Below are 15,098 nucleotides of genomic sequence, written 5' to 3'. Positions count from 1 at the left end.
CCTTGTTTCAGTTGCCCATCCATATTCAGGGCCTTATAAAGTTAGATCAAATTGGTCTACCTTATGTTTGTCATTAAGTTTGGCTTGCTTGGTTTTGTTCTGGCTAGGCTGCAGGGCTTTGTTTTTTATGCTGAGGGTTTTGTTTTCTCTCCTAGATTTTTGGTTCTGGGACGGGGGTCCGTGGTTTCGTTGGATTGTTTATCTCTGTAATATTGGGCATGGCCTGTGCTGGGAGGATGGTTGGTTCTTCCCTGTTTTGATGGGTTGGTTGGTTAGTTGGTGGTGTTGGGGGTCTATCTTTGGTTTTTAGGTTCCATGGGGTGGGTTTCAGGTGCATCGGCCTGGCAATTTACGCCTATTTTGTTATCTTACTAGCTGCTCTGTTTCGGCCAAATCAGTTGTTTGTTATGCCTGGGGTTAGTATTTCCAGTTTTCTCTTAAGTTGCAGGTTATTTCTATTAGCTCTTGGTATACCAATTTTCAATATTCGCATCAATATACGGTTGGCAAGGTTTTCAATTTAACTTATAGCGTTTTTATAATTTTCATTTGTTATACTTGGTTTTGCTGCTCTGTGCTATTCCTGTTGTTTTTGCAGGGCATTCTCATAGCTATTAAGCATTTTTGCTCTTTTGTTCGGAAGCAGATCGTGAAAGCTCGTATTTATCCCCTTCCCTTCTTTTGGGTGCTTGTTCTTAAGCACCGTAGAATGTACCTAGGTTATTATGTATTAATTTTGAGTAGTAAGGACCTTGTGCTCGTAGGTTTTTATTTTTCTTTCAATTTTGTAGCTCTTATGAGCAGTAGAGAGAGCGAGGGCCTTTTAAGGACTATGTACTATTTTCCCAATATTAACGCGTAGGCCCCTCTGTGGGTTTTAACAAAAAAAAAAAGAAAAAAAAGCGCTAGACCATAATCGAAATCCAAGGTGGAGAATAGAACAAATGAAACAAATGCTTACTCGGTTGGTTAGATAGGCCAGTCAATGGTGGATTTGTGGCAAAGTTGCGGCAGAGTTGAAGTGAATTTTCCATCGCAAAGATGCGGCGGATATTCCGCAGCTAAAAAAAAAATCATCGCAAATTTCCATCAAAAATTTGCTGCCATTTTCAAAATAAAATTTCCGCTGCAAAGTTCGCTGCAAATCCGCCACAAAAAGCTATATCTCCTACAATGGCATTAACTCCTTTCCTATATAATTTACACATTCGTGTGCATCTTTTTTATTCTAAAAAATTGGAACCTACATTTTCCTTCTCCACTCACCCACGATGTAGTCGATGCCCAACGTGCATGATCTGTTTTACTGAAATAATGAAATAATTAACCGTTATTTGTAATTTTCTTAGTATATATTGCAACATAAGTCAAACAAAGTGGAAAAAAATTAGAATGCTTCCCTTAAAAGAGTTGCAAAGTTAAGATAAGCACAGAACATCTAACTAAAAATCCCCACAATTAAGTAATTCCCTCTTAATTAAAGCCATGCCCATCTCCAAAGAAATATATGCATTAAGATTTAGACAAAACAAATTCATTGCAGACCCCTTACCAACCAGTCAAGATAGATATGATAATTCTCTTGAAAGCTTCTTTTCTGAAGAATACCTTCCAACAAACCTTATATTAATGAAGATTAAAGCTCATCAAATTTATCGTAAGGGTGCTCTCAATGAGCATTCTTTTACTGTTCAAGAGAAAAAAACAATGACCGCCAAAGCAGAAAGAATCAAGCTTTCGATTAGTTTTTCAAAGAAACTTCTCTATCTGATTGTCTAGAAAAGAGCATGCAACGCCCATCTAAAGTGGAAAGATTCCACTATTAGGAGAAATGTAGCATCTCAACATTTCCCTCATGAGATAATAATCTCCTAATCATTTCTGCTCATTTTTTAAGTAAAACGTCCTGATGTGATCTAACGTCCTAACAACAGTGATGCCAACATGAAGCATATCAAAGAAATACACCGCAACCTATGTGATGTTCTGTATAAAATAAAGTATGATTTTATAATAGAAACTTCGTACGCCCAAAATGTTTTTCCAAGTAAATTTTTTATATAAATTAAAATTATTGTTTGAAAAATTAAACTGAAAAAAATGGAATCAAATGAAGGCTCATGGCTATGATGACGCTGATCTTCCTTTGATTAGAACAGTCCTAAAAGAAGTTTTACAATGCATGTATAAATGTACAACTGGTATAAGGATGGCTTAGTTAGTTATCTGAGGACTGAAGAAATGTCTATTGCAATGGGCTAAAGAGTGATCTTGAGCGCCTCAGAAAAGCTAGTATTAAAACACCTGCAGGTTTCTAATTTCTCATTGAGAATCTTCTATATCAATTTAAATCAAAGGTGCCGGATATTGGAAGCATTAGTTGAAAGCTGAGTCTGTAATTTTCATCTAATTAAGGCTTCGTTTGTGGCGGCTTTCTTGCCACTTCTTAAAGCAACTTTCTAGTAAAAAATTCGAATTTTTATACTAAAAAGTTCTTTTAAGAAGCAATAAAAAACCGTCCCAAAAGAAGCCTATGTTTGATCAATTGATTCGAGATGATTGGGGGGGAGTTATCTTAGTAGTTTGGTGTCCGGGCCTAGTAAAGGACCTGGACGTTGGTCATGGAGTTGCTGCCATTCCATCTGAACAAATAATGTATAAATCATGCATTGTTTCACTCTGTTGCCTTCTGAGAAAGTTCCTTTCTCCTTTTTTCATAACCCTCCCTCTCAATCTCTTTTGCTAATGAAGCAAACCTGACTCATACTCTCACTTACAAACCGGATTGTAAATAATTTACTGCTTATTGTTATGGAAGCAAATCTTCCACGTTTGTGATCTTTCATATGCATGAAATTCATTTACCGTGTAAAATCTTTTGATGTAGATGACATTAGTTACAGTAAGTCAATTTAAGTACAATATTATGTAGATCAATTTGTTTCTGGGCTACAATCAATTTTTAGCAGTTAGCACCATCTTACATTAATATTTCTGATGGAACGATGGAACGACCAGATAACAGCTTTGAGAATTCTACATTTTTTTTTTACTTTGACAATTCTACTATTAATATCTTCAACTTGGGCTTAGGGAATGCTGAATAAATTTAGGGTGCGTTTGGGACGACTGCAACTGTCGGTAAAGTAGGTTGTAAAATTGTTATACAAAAAGCTGCTTTCAGAAATTGTTGTATAAAAAGCAGTATATTTTGTTTGGGAAGTATAACTGTCAAGTTGCTGTGCTGCAGCTGTATGTGAATAAATTACCTTTATACCCTCTTATATATTGATGAAAAATATGATGTAAATATCAAAATTTTCAAAGAATTTATATGCTAATAAATAACAATTCTAAATAAAAATTGTATCAATTTTTATAAAATATTTTATAACTATTAAATACCATAATATAATTATTTTATAATGTACTATCATATTTTAAAATAATATGGAAAAAAAATTAGTCTTCATACAAAACGTTTGAGAAGACGATACGCTACGCGTCAAGGAAGGCGTACGCAGAGGCGAGACCGAGGATTAAGGTTAGGTTTGCGAAGAGGACGGAGGTGGAGTCAGAGGTCGATCAGATCTACTCGTCAGCGGCGGCCGCCACTGCTGCTTTCATGGAATCTATTCAAGGCTACGGCGTAGTTCCATCTTTCTAAGACTTTGATCATGCGATCTCCATTCCTCTGTTCTCGCATGGATGGTGGTAAGATGCAAGAAAGTGGGTTTTGGGATGGAGTGGAAGCAGAGGAGTAGGAGCCGAAGAAGGGGTCCATTTGTGTTAACCTTCTTAACTATTGTATATTACGTTTTGGAACTTCTTCCTTTTCCGATTCTGATTGTTGCCATTGCTACGCCGTCATTGAGCTGGCCATGCTTTCGTCTGTTTTCTTTTGCCTCGGGCCTCCACTGTCCGATCGATAAACGAAGCTCAAAACGCGGAATGTTTTTGGAGATGAGAGACGGTGGTAGTCGCAAATATTTGCAGGAGAGTTTCGTCATTTTTCTGCCCGAAAGCAGCGGACGGCAGCGGACCGCGGGAGAGAGGGAAAGGTCGCGTGAAGCAATTACGTGCCGCAAAATTTTTTCTGCAGCTGTTCTACCGCAATGTCCCAAACAAAGATTTCATAACTTTTTATACAGTAAAGCAACAGTGCCGCCGTCCCAAATGCGCCCTTAGTTTAAAAATGTAATACACATTCTTCTGAACTGTTGGACACTTCCATTGAGTTGCAAGAAATTTTTTCTTAATTTACAAGGCATCAATTAAGACAACTATAAAGACTTACAACAACATCTTAAGGCAAATAAATACTATCTTATAAAATAACAGTAAGTATCTTAGTTATGAAAAAATTTGTTTCCTGAGTTTAATAATATATCAAGAGGCACATATCCCTATCTTTTTTTAATAAAATTATTATTATTATTGTTATGATATATATATATATATATATATATATATATATATATATATATATATTCTTTTCTAAGTGAAAATTTTTCGGCGGTTTAAACTACCTGAAATTGCCCTAAAATTAAATCCCCTCCTCTCCTTCCGCATTTCTTCTCCAGGCTCGTTTGGTTTGTTCAGAGAACGCACACGCCCTCACCAAAGTCCGCACTCGGTTTCATGTTTGGTTCATCCAGAGAAGCCTCGACGCCCTCTCCGAATTCTGCCCTAGTGTCGTCGACCAACTGACCCCAGCCACCTAACTTAGTCATTTTAGCTACCCGCCTTAGCTGAAGGTGATATCCATGCATTTTCTTAATTTCTTTTTAATCTCCATGCTCACACTATCCATTACTTTTAATCTCCATGCATGCCTTTGGTGTTGATTTAGAGAAAGCCTTACACCTGTATATTTTTGCATTTGTCATGGATGTTCTCACTAGACATTTTCAAGAGGATGTACCTTGGTTTACACTTTTTTCTGATTATATTCTTCTTGTTGATAATACTAGATAGGGTGTTGAAGGTAAACCTGAATTATGGAGGTCAAGTTTAGAGTCTAAAGGTTTTCTCTTGGGTAGATCTAAAACTGAATATATAGAGTGTAATTTTAGTAGTGTACATGTAGTAAGGGGATTTTGACTTTGGATGATCAAGTCATTAATAGGAGTACACATTTTAGATATGTTGGATATATTATTTAGAGTGATGGTGAAATATATGGGGATGTTATCAACATAATTCAAGTTGGATGGTTGAAGTGGAGGAATGCATCGGGCTTGTTGTGTGATAGAAAAGTCCCCCTTAAACCTAAGGGAAAATTCTATAAGATAGTGGTGAGACCTGCAATGCTTTATGGCACTGAATGTTGGCCATTAGAAGAGAATCATAATACTAAGTTAAGTGTTACAAAGATGAGGATGCTCAGGTGGATGAGTGTCTTTACCCACAGAGATATGATACAAAATGAGCATATAGGTGAAAAGGTTGGAGTTGCGCCAATATTAGAAGATATGATCAGAGAGAATCACCTTAGATGGTTTGGTCTCATAAAATGGTGGCCTTCCGATGACCCGATTAATAAAGTAGAGGTATTAGATTTGACTTATATTTCACAATGTATTTCCTACCTTTATGCATTTACCACACCTTTAAGGCTATACATTTTTAATAATTCGTTTCACAATTATATAAGGAACATTTGCTTTAACATCCAAATGAATATGTAAGAAGAGAGATATTTGATATATAAGAGATCGTAACCAGGTCCTAAAGGATTGACAAATAAATTTATAAAGGGAGTTAAGACTTTTATTCAAGTCTCATGTCAACTACCATTTTTTATTTTTTTTTTAAATTGCAAATTTGCATTGAAAGTGAATCAAAGAAAACTAATTACACTTGATAAATGGGTTTCCATCCTCCTTGACTAAATTCAGCAAGGTGGATGGAATGCTACCAAAAGAAGAGCTATCAAACATAAAACTACCTTCTAAAGCCAAAGTAGGACAAAAATCCGCTACTCGGTTACAATTCCTATTTACATGGAGAAAAATGATTTTATTAAAATCATTAAGAAAGACAAGCTCCTTATTCAAGCCCTCCTCCAAATGCCAATCTATCTTCTTCAAAGAATGTTGTACGTAAGTAATCACATTGATGTTATTACTTTCAATGATAACACCATTGCTCTCAAGCTTCCATCCTTGTATGAACTCCTTAAGAACGAGGATCGCTTCCAACTCTAATTGAGCAATATCCCAATTTAAGGAACTCTTCCCAAAAGCAAGGAGCAATCTACCTTTGTAATCTCTGAAAATGCCTCCAATACCAGCCCGGTTATTAGAAAGCGAAGAAGCATCCACATTAATCTTGATCCAATCTAGAGGTGGAGGGTGCCAAGAGATTAAAGACTCCCGATGGAGGTTAGCACCCCAGCTATCTAGGAATGGAAGAAGATTAGAAGTAGCTAAAGAAATAACATTCAGCGCCACCATAGAAGTTGACATGGCAACCTTCCCATGCTTGAAAAGATTACGGTTCTTCCAGTTCAGGAAAATCGCAGTGCAGTACATTCTAACCATTTCAGGATTGCTGTATGATTATCTTCTCAGTTCCACTAAACATTAAGCAAGAGTCTGAAAATTGTTTATAGAAAATACCCACTCTCTAATTTTGGAAACAATCTGAGTAAAAAACTTGCAATTGACCACAATATGTTCATAGTTTTTAACCTCACTGCAGCCTCTAGCACAAGAGTCACTAGTAGCTAACCTTCTAAATCTAAGGAAAGAGTTAGTTGGGATAGCAAACTTACTTAATAGTGGATATATGTTAGAAAGCACAATTATGGAGAAAACCCTTCAATTCTATGATGTTAGTTCATTTTATGGTCATCGCAATGCAAATTTCTCTAGCGATGCGATGGCATAATATATTTTTTGTATTTATTTATAAATGGTTTATTTGTTATGTTAGTAAAAGAGTTCAGTCACTTCGTAAAATTTAGACTTCATAATGTCTCATTGACATTTTCTTAGGAGTGACAACTAAAGGAATTTAGGGAGAAATAGATCCACTTCCTTAGATTATTTGGTCAGTGTTTGCAAAAATAATTAGGTAAATTAAAGGAATAGTGAAGAGGATAATGTTGAACCATCTAGATGTTAAAAGAGTTTCTATTTTTCATGTTTTATATTCTTGCAACTTGTATTATTTTGATGATTTCAATTATTATTGTTTTACATATATCTCCTAACACTATTTGAAACATTTATTTCTTGCTCTAGTGTGTACTAACATTTTAGGAAAATCAACTCCAAAATATTGAAGACTTGTAATCAAATTCAACAAATGTTCATAATTTTTGATATGAGAGGGAGTGATTATAATTGAGTGAAAAATCACAATATACATACTTAGGGAATTTTTTTAACTGATCGTATAGGACGAACTTAGTTTATACGGGACGATCATGTTAATTATCCCGAAGGAGAGCAATGGATCGAACAGGCGGAGAGAAAATTTTTCTAAGTCCTAATTGTCCAGGACGAATTTAATAGTCATCCCAGGACGAACGTCTCTGTATTCTCACCATGGCCTGTTCGTCCAGACAAAATATAAGGTTCGTCCCAGGAGGATCTTCTCTCTCTTGAGGCTCGCTCCATTCGTCCAGACAAAACCAATTCGTCCCAGGATGAACTGAACCGACATACGTCAGTTGGTTACGTCCTGAAGAATTTTGTGAACTAACTTATGTAATAGCCGTTTCGTACCGGACGAACTTGGTTCGTACAGGATGATTAGCGTGAACGAAAATATTTCATACCAATATACATAAGGTTCATTTCTGACCATTTAAGTAAAATCGTCCACGACGATCCACGATCGTACGGGAAGATCCACTACGTACAAAATTAAAAATTTGCAGTTTTTGGGCGGTTTTTATTATCTTTTGTATAAATAGTCCAAATTAGACTACCACCTAATCTTTTTTCCATTTGATCTTCGTGCCTATTGAGAGAAAAGTCAAGGAGAGAGTGTGAGAGAGCATTCAAAGGAGGATTCCTACCACTGGAGCGTGAAGGCTTAACTTGGTGTTTAAAGGTAAGAATCTTTACTTGTGAATTTGGATTACTTCACTCTTTTCTTTCTTCCTTCTAAATTTCTTGTGAGAAGATCTGTCAAGGAGATCCGGTTCGCTGCGGACACTTGGAGAGTGTGAACAGCCAAAGGGTTCTCTGCCCACACTAGGAGAGTGTAAAAGGACGGACGGTTCTCTGCCAACATTGTGGATTGTGTAAAAGAACGACGGTTCTCTGCCGCACCGGGTAGTGGTGAAAAGAGTGCTTGTAAAGGCTTCTCCGCCTTGCTGTGGGTGCAAAAGGAAAGACACTATTGGTATTAGTGCAATACTCAGAGGGTGCCTCTAGGGAGTGGATGTAGGTCTGGTTTAGACCGAACCACTATAAATCTTATGTCATTTACTTTATTGCTTTTTATTTTCCGTATTTTTCTTTTGTTTAAAAAACTATGTGGTTGAAGAACTTTTTCTATAAAAATTTATTTTTTTTTTATTTCGGTTCAACACAACTTCAAAGAGGGTTAAGTTTTAAAAATACCAATTCACCCCCACCCCCTCTTGGTAGCCTTGGGACATTAACTTAGGTCTAACAACATATTCACTAGACTCAACATTCTTGTTTATTCTTTTGTAGTGAGAAGATTTGTGAAAGATGATCGATTGTAAATGATCTCCTTGATATTGTAAATGAGATTTTGATAAAAGAATATAGTGAAAGACTTGATGTATGCAATATTTTGTTAATTTTGCTAGATGCATTGAGTTATATTGATGATTTTATAGAAGCTCTGATAGATGACTAAAATCTAAAATAGATAATTCTTCTAATTTATGTCTTGGGGCATTACAGTTTGTTGCATAAAAATAGATATGAAGTAAAGAAGATAATGAAAGCATTCGATCTTGGATATACTCTACAGGAAAGTAGCGTATTACCGACAGCTTTTCCGACGGAAAATTCTGTAGTTTCCGGCAGAATTCTAGCTTTCCAGCGAATTTCTAACGAAAATGTTTTCGACGGTAAATCGAGCGTCGGAAAAAAATTTACGTCGTAAATTAGTTCGCCGAAAATATTTTCCGGCGGACAAACTCCATCGGAACTTAAAAGGAATTAGAAAAAAAAAAATGAAAACGTGTAATAATTGTTATAGTTTTCATATAAAAATAATATAATATGTAAATTAATATTTAAAATAAATTTAAATAAAATATTTAAATTAAAAAATAATTAAAATAAGTTTTTACATTAATAATTAAATAAAATAATTTTTTAGATTTGTAATAGTAAATTATTAATTTAATAAATTTTTATATTATCGAAAAATACATTAAAATTATTAAATTTTGTAATTAATAAAATTTAATTAAAAAAATTATTACATTTACATTTAATTATAATAATGTACCAAATTTATACAAAGATAAATGCAGGTCCAAGTGATTGTTGTCTCTTTTCAATAAATATATATGATCAAGTGGTGTGTCATATTTATGGTTCTGAAAGATGGGATGGCACTAAATAGAGTCTTGTATGAGGGAAGAATAATCAAATAAAATTTGCTAAAGTTATTCAATATTTTTCATTAATTCATAGACTTCAAAAATTATTCAAAGCCTAAACATCTGCTGAAGGGGTTATTTCAATCAATGACCCATAATTTGAGCTTTTGATGATGACAAAAAATGTCATCTTAACATCTATTCATTGAATATCCTTTGATTTATGCTATTGTCTGTGAGTACTAACATTTCAGGAAGATCACAAGTAACTCATGACAATAGGAAAACTCAAGACTGGGTAGAATAGGAGTGTGAGTCTGAAACAATGTAATTTTCTATTTATTTTAGTTTTTTCCTTGCTTGAGTTTGGCCAAAAATTGTATGTAAGTCTGAGCAACCACACACACACACATGAGTAGAGGGTTTTTTAAAAAAAACAAAAATGAAGATTTTTTTTTTTCTGTTGATCATACCGTACGACTTTATATCGTACTGTACTATCTGATCTGTTTAAAACATATTTCTGTGAACAAATTATACTGTATGATTTATATCGTACTGTACGATGTGTTACTAATCCTAAACCCTAGCCGTTGGATTTATTTAAGTAAGTTTTATCAGCCGTTCGTAATGTACAATTTATTTCAAATACTTAACATAACCCGTAATTAGTGGAATAAATCAAGGCTTAATCGCTGATTAGTCATCATACTATACGAACTTGTTCGTACTATACGATGACTAGAGAAGAGTTTTAATAATCCTAGACTTCTGGTAAAATATAGAACCGCCGGTTTTGCCTTCCTAACCGCCGGAAAAAACCGCCAGTTTTTGGCGTTTTTCATGTAGTGGACATCATCCTGGACGATCTCTTGTTTTTGACTCATCGTACTGTACTATATATAATGTTCTATACGATGAACAGAGGCCGATTTTGTATCATCCCGGAGATCAGCCTGGATGATCCATTGATTTGTTCTAATTGTACTATACGATGTTGATCGTACCCTATGATGTACATAGACAAGTTTTGATTGTCCCGGCTATCGTACTGTACGAACAAACGAGTGGAGGTTCGTACGGTATAATATTTTATCGTATTGTATAATTTATTTTGGCCTTTTTGTAAACCTTCATACTGGGACGAATATTGTTATATATATCGTACTGTACGATGTGAAATCGTATTGTATGATTATAATGGCTACTTTAAAAAATTTCAGGGATTTTGAAGCCAGATTTATGTGTCAAAATTATTTTTTTTTTAGTGTGTGACAGAGAGAGGAGAACATGATTAGAGAGGGAATCATTAGGAGAGAGCTCTTAAGAGGTTTTTAGGGTTTTAGAGAGGAAGGAGAGGGTGAGCTTGGTGAGGGAGAAGAAGTGTGAGGGAGATCACACGGTTGCTCCGTTCTTCTTGCATCTTGCTCCCCTTGTGGCATGAAAAGAACTTGTGGGAGGCTCTCTGAGGGGGAGACTCTTCTACATCCATGATCTCGAAGGTACTCTGCCTTCTCCAGGAGGGAGAAAAATGAGAAGGCACGCTACCGTCGCCAGGAGGGTGAGAAGAGCGCTTGGCACTCCGCCACGCAGGGCTGGTGAAAGTGAGTCTGTTAAGGGCTTCTCCGCCTTGCCGAGGGGGAAAAAGAAGAGCTATAGTTTGTAGTGAAATTCCCGGAGTGAAGGACTCCAGGGAGTGGACGTAGGTCATGGTTTGACCGAACCACTATAAAAATCAGGTGTGCTTTTTCCTTATTGCTTTTTAGTTTTGATTGCACTTTATTTTCCTTATATTTGCTTGGTGATAATTGTGAGAGAAAAATAATTTCAGTTTTGCATGTTGAGTTCAATCAATTGCTTTCGTATTAGTTAAAGTTTTCTTGTTAAAGTTTTAGAAAACAAAAAAATATTATAACTCTTGCTTAAGATTTTAAATTATTGCAACAAATTTTCACAATTCACCCCCCTCTTATCAATCTAGTAATTTCAGGGATGATTTAAAATGCTAAATAAAAAAATATAAATGGGTTGTTGCGACATCTTGTTAATGGAGAATCCTAAAAATCCTTTGACTTTAGATACCTTGACATGACTCTTTGGATTACAATGAAATTAACTTCTTTCATCATGTCTACTATTATACAAGGGGAGAAAAGTCCAAGAAAAGTAGCAGGGCCTTTAATACCCCTTATACTCTAATATACGTAGATTCATAATAAGAGATCGAGGCAGCGAGACACAACAACCTCCTTGCCATTAATGTTGCATATATGCTTTGAGTTCAGATGATAGGATATGGCTCATAGGTACATTTTTCACTTTTTCTAAAATTTAGTTAAGTTTGTATGATTATTATGCTTATTTTTATCTATATAGATAAGTAAGGTGCCACTGTATGATCTTGTGGGAATACAATATATGTCAATATAAGAAATATGTTGCCAAGCACACATGCTCATATTAAGGTAAATGAGAATAACATCATTTATAATATTCTATAGTCTCTTGGGATCATATCTTGGTGTTATTTCTAGAGACTCTGTATTGGCACCAATATCTTTCCTGGACTGGAAAAATAATGGTATGGAGTCCTTCATGGAGAAGATGTTGGTGGAAGTTGAGGTAAGTATAATTCATTGCTAAATTCATTTTTAAATTGACAACATTATTACTAACCACATTAACTACCCATTAAATTCCAAGTTTGAGTTTCTTGACCATATACATCATTGGATTCTTTAATCTCTTGATGTTAAATGAAAAAACCATAATAAAACTTTAAAACATGAGCATTGAGATATATGATAGATTGAGAAAATTATGAAGACTATCCTAACAATGTTGATGTAGTATAGTGGTGCCAACTAGTAACACAATGATCATAACTAAAAGATTAGGTCAGTATCGAGTATAAGTTTGCTCATTAGAAATTCATAACTATGAATGTTGGATTTAACTTTTTCATGTATCACATGAAAGGGCCACCAAAATGTTGCTAATGCAAAGAAGAAAATATGTCCTCATCGATCGTATGAGCTCAATTCATAGACATAAAAAGATGATATAAATTTACATTTCTGTAATTTAACTCATATATGCTTAAATATATTATTATATTGTTGTTTTAGTCTATTAAGGACATGTTGCAATTAAAAAAAGATTAATAGGATGTAGAAAGATAATACTTGGTCATTTAAGGATGCTATGCAAGGCTGAGTAGCTATACTTAAGTTGTTTGTAATTTTATATTGATTGTTCGATAGTATTTAGAATGTCTTCATAACTAAACAAAACTAAATATATTATAATATTTCAGAAAAGCTTGCGAGCTTCTGCTTATGAGGGGCTGACTCTAGAGGATGGGAACATGGAGGCTAATGAGAAATTGTTCAGTATGGTTATGTGACTTGAACACCTAAGAAGATTTCAAACAAAAGGGTTTGGTGACACTCCATCTGATACTTTCTTTATAGCATCACTAAAGTGGACGATGTCAATGGAAGTAGTTTTGGTCTGATAGAATGTTCATAGAGGAGGTTAGTTCATTATGAGTTGAGATTAGAGATTTCCTGTCACTATGTTTTAAGTTGTGATAATTTTGCAATAATTCTAAATGCATCACCCACCCATATTAAGCTCACAAATAATATGTAAGAAAATTATAATTAATTATAATTTTAATGTAGATTATTTGATAACTTGATTCTCATAGTCTTCATTCTATTTAGAGGGAGGAAATGAAAATTTCTCTAATCACTGATGTTCTAGGGGAAAGAGCCAATCATGGTATTATCTTTGGATTTTTTACTTAAGTGGTTCTTATATGTTTCTTCTTATATACTTGTCCTAAATTTTCATTTTAGGAATCTTGTTTTATAACTATATTTTAATTCCAATGATCATGACTATATTTTCATTTGTATCGTTCGTAGCCGTTTTTTATGTGATTGATCATTGCATTTCTCAACCATATAAAGAATGCAATTTTGGAGTATTGAGTTACCCATCTCCTTCAAGGATAGGTGTTTGGGTAGAAATTAGTAATGATAGTGGAATCCTATTAATGATTATGTGTATGTTGCGAATGCTAATGGTTGGAATCCCAAATGAGGGGACAGCTTAGGTGTGAATGTAGTGGCATGCCAAGAGAATGGCTTGTCACTAGCTAAACTAGGTGGACTTAGCCAAGTAGGAAGATCAAACCATTAACATTGTATATATCATATAGACGAACATGTCACTGATCATGTTATTTTTTATAGCATTGAGATGTGCATTCAAATGGAGATTCAAAAGGGCCCATGTTGAAATGCATGCTCTTTGCCTTCTTGAAATCAAATCTCACAATGAAACTTTTAACTTCTTAGATTACTATTTAATCAGCAAAACTAAAGTTTTTTTCTTAAGTTTCACTTAATTATCTTATATTGCTTTGTGTTCTTTTTCTCTAAACTATTTTTCTCTGTAATATTTCTAACATATTTTTTGGCATGTTTTATATTGCCAATAATTATTGCATTCTTAATTAATTTAGATGTGGATTGATTTGATCCATTGTGACAATAATTTTCTATTTATTTGAGCAATTCAAGTTGATGAGAAAATTTTAAAAAAATTGTAGCTTTTGTGGTTGTTTTAACCATCATAACTCTATAGATTTGCAGTGGTTATAGCCACCATAATTCTTTAGATAATGCAATTGTTTAAACTGCTACTACTATTCACAGTTCCAACTGCTATAAGAGATGCAATAAAGCAATGGTTTTAATAACTGCTATTCTATAATACTGAGGTAGGCAAAAATGCTACTATAACTAGAACTTCATTCATTCTACCCCACCAATCTTCAAACTATAGTGAAATATCTTTGTAGAGGATTGTTATCACGATGGTCTTGTAGCAATTTCAAAACTGCTATGAACGATATAGTGACAGTTAAAACTACCCATAAAGCCTAAAATTAGTGTTGTAATAGTCCTTTTTTATGGCATCCTTATCTTATTTCACCTTAAATATTTAAGTATTAGTTTTATACAAAAATAATGTGTAATATGCGCACGCACACACACACACACACACACACACACACACACACACACACACACACACACACACACACACACACACACACACACACACACACACACACACACACACACACACACACACACACACACACACACACACACACACACACACACACACACACACACACACACACACACACACACACACACACACACACACACACACACACACACACACACACACACACACACACACACACACACACACACACACACACACACACACACATATATATATATATATATAGGGTTTAGGGTTAATAATAATACAAACAGAAGTGCAAATGGCTCCGTTCCATAATGAGCAATGGAAGTTCATAGAATCCAAATGGGTATAGGTTTGAATCTAAGGGATGTGGGCTATTTCTTAACATTTTTGTGGTTATGGTTTATGTAGGCTTTATTGATATAAGCTTTCGTTAATAGGCTTGTAGTGAGCCATGCCCCCACGGCCACTACTATAGCTC

This window comes from Dendrobium catenatum, unplaced genomic scaffold (assembly GCF_001605985.2).
Source record: "Dendrobium catenatum unplaced genomic scaffold, ASM160598v2 fragScaff_scaffold_1077, whole genome shotgun sequence".
Lineage (NCBI taxonomy): Eukaryota > Viridiplantae > Streptophyta > Magnoliopsida > Asparagales > Orchidaceae > Dendrobium > Dendrobium catenatum.
Note: the sequence above shows the minus strand (reverse complement) of the source record.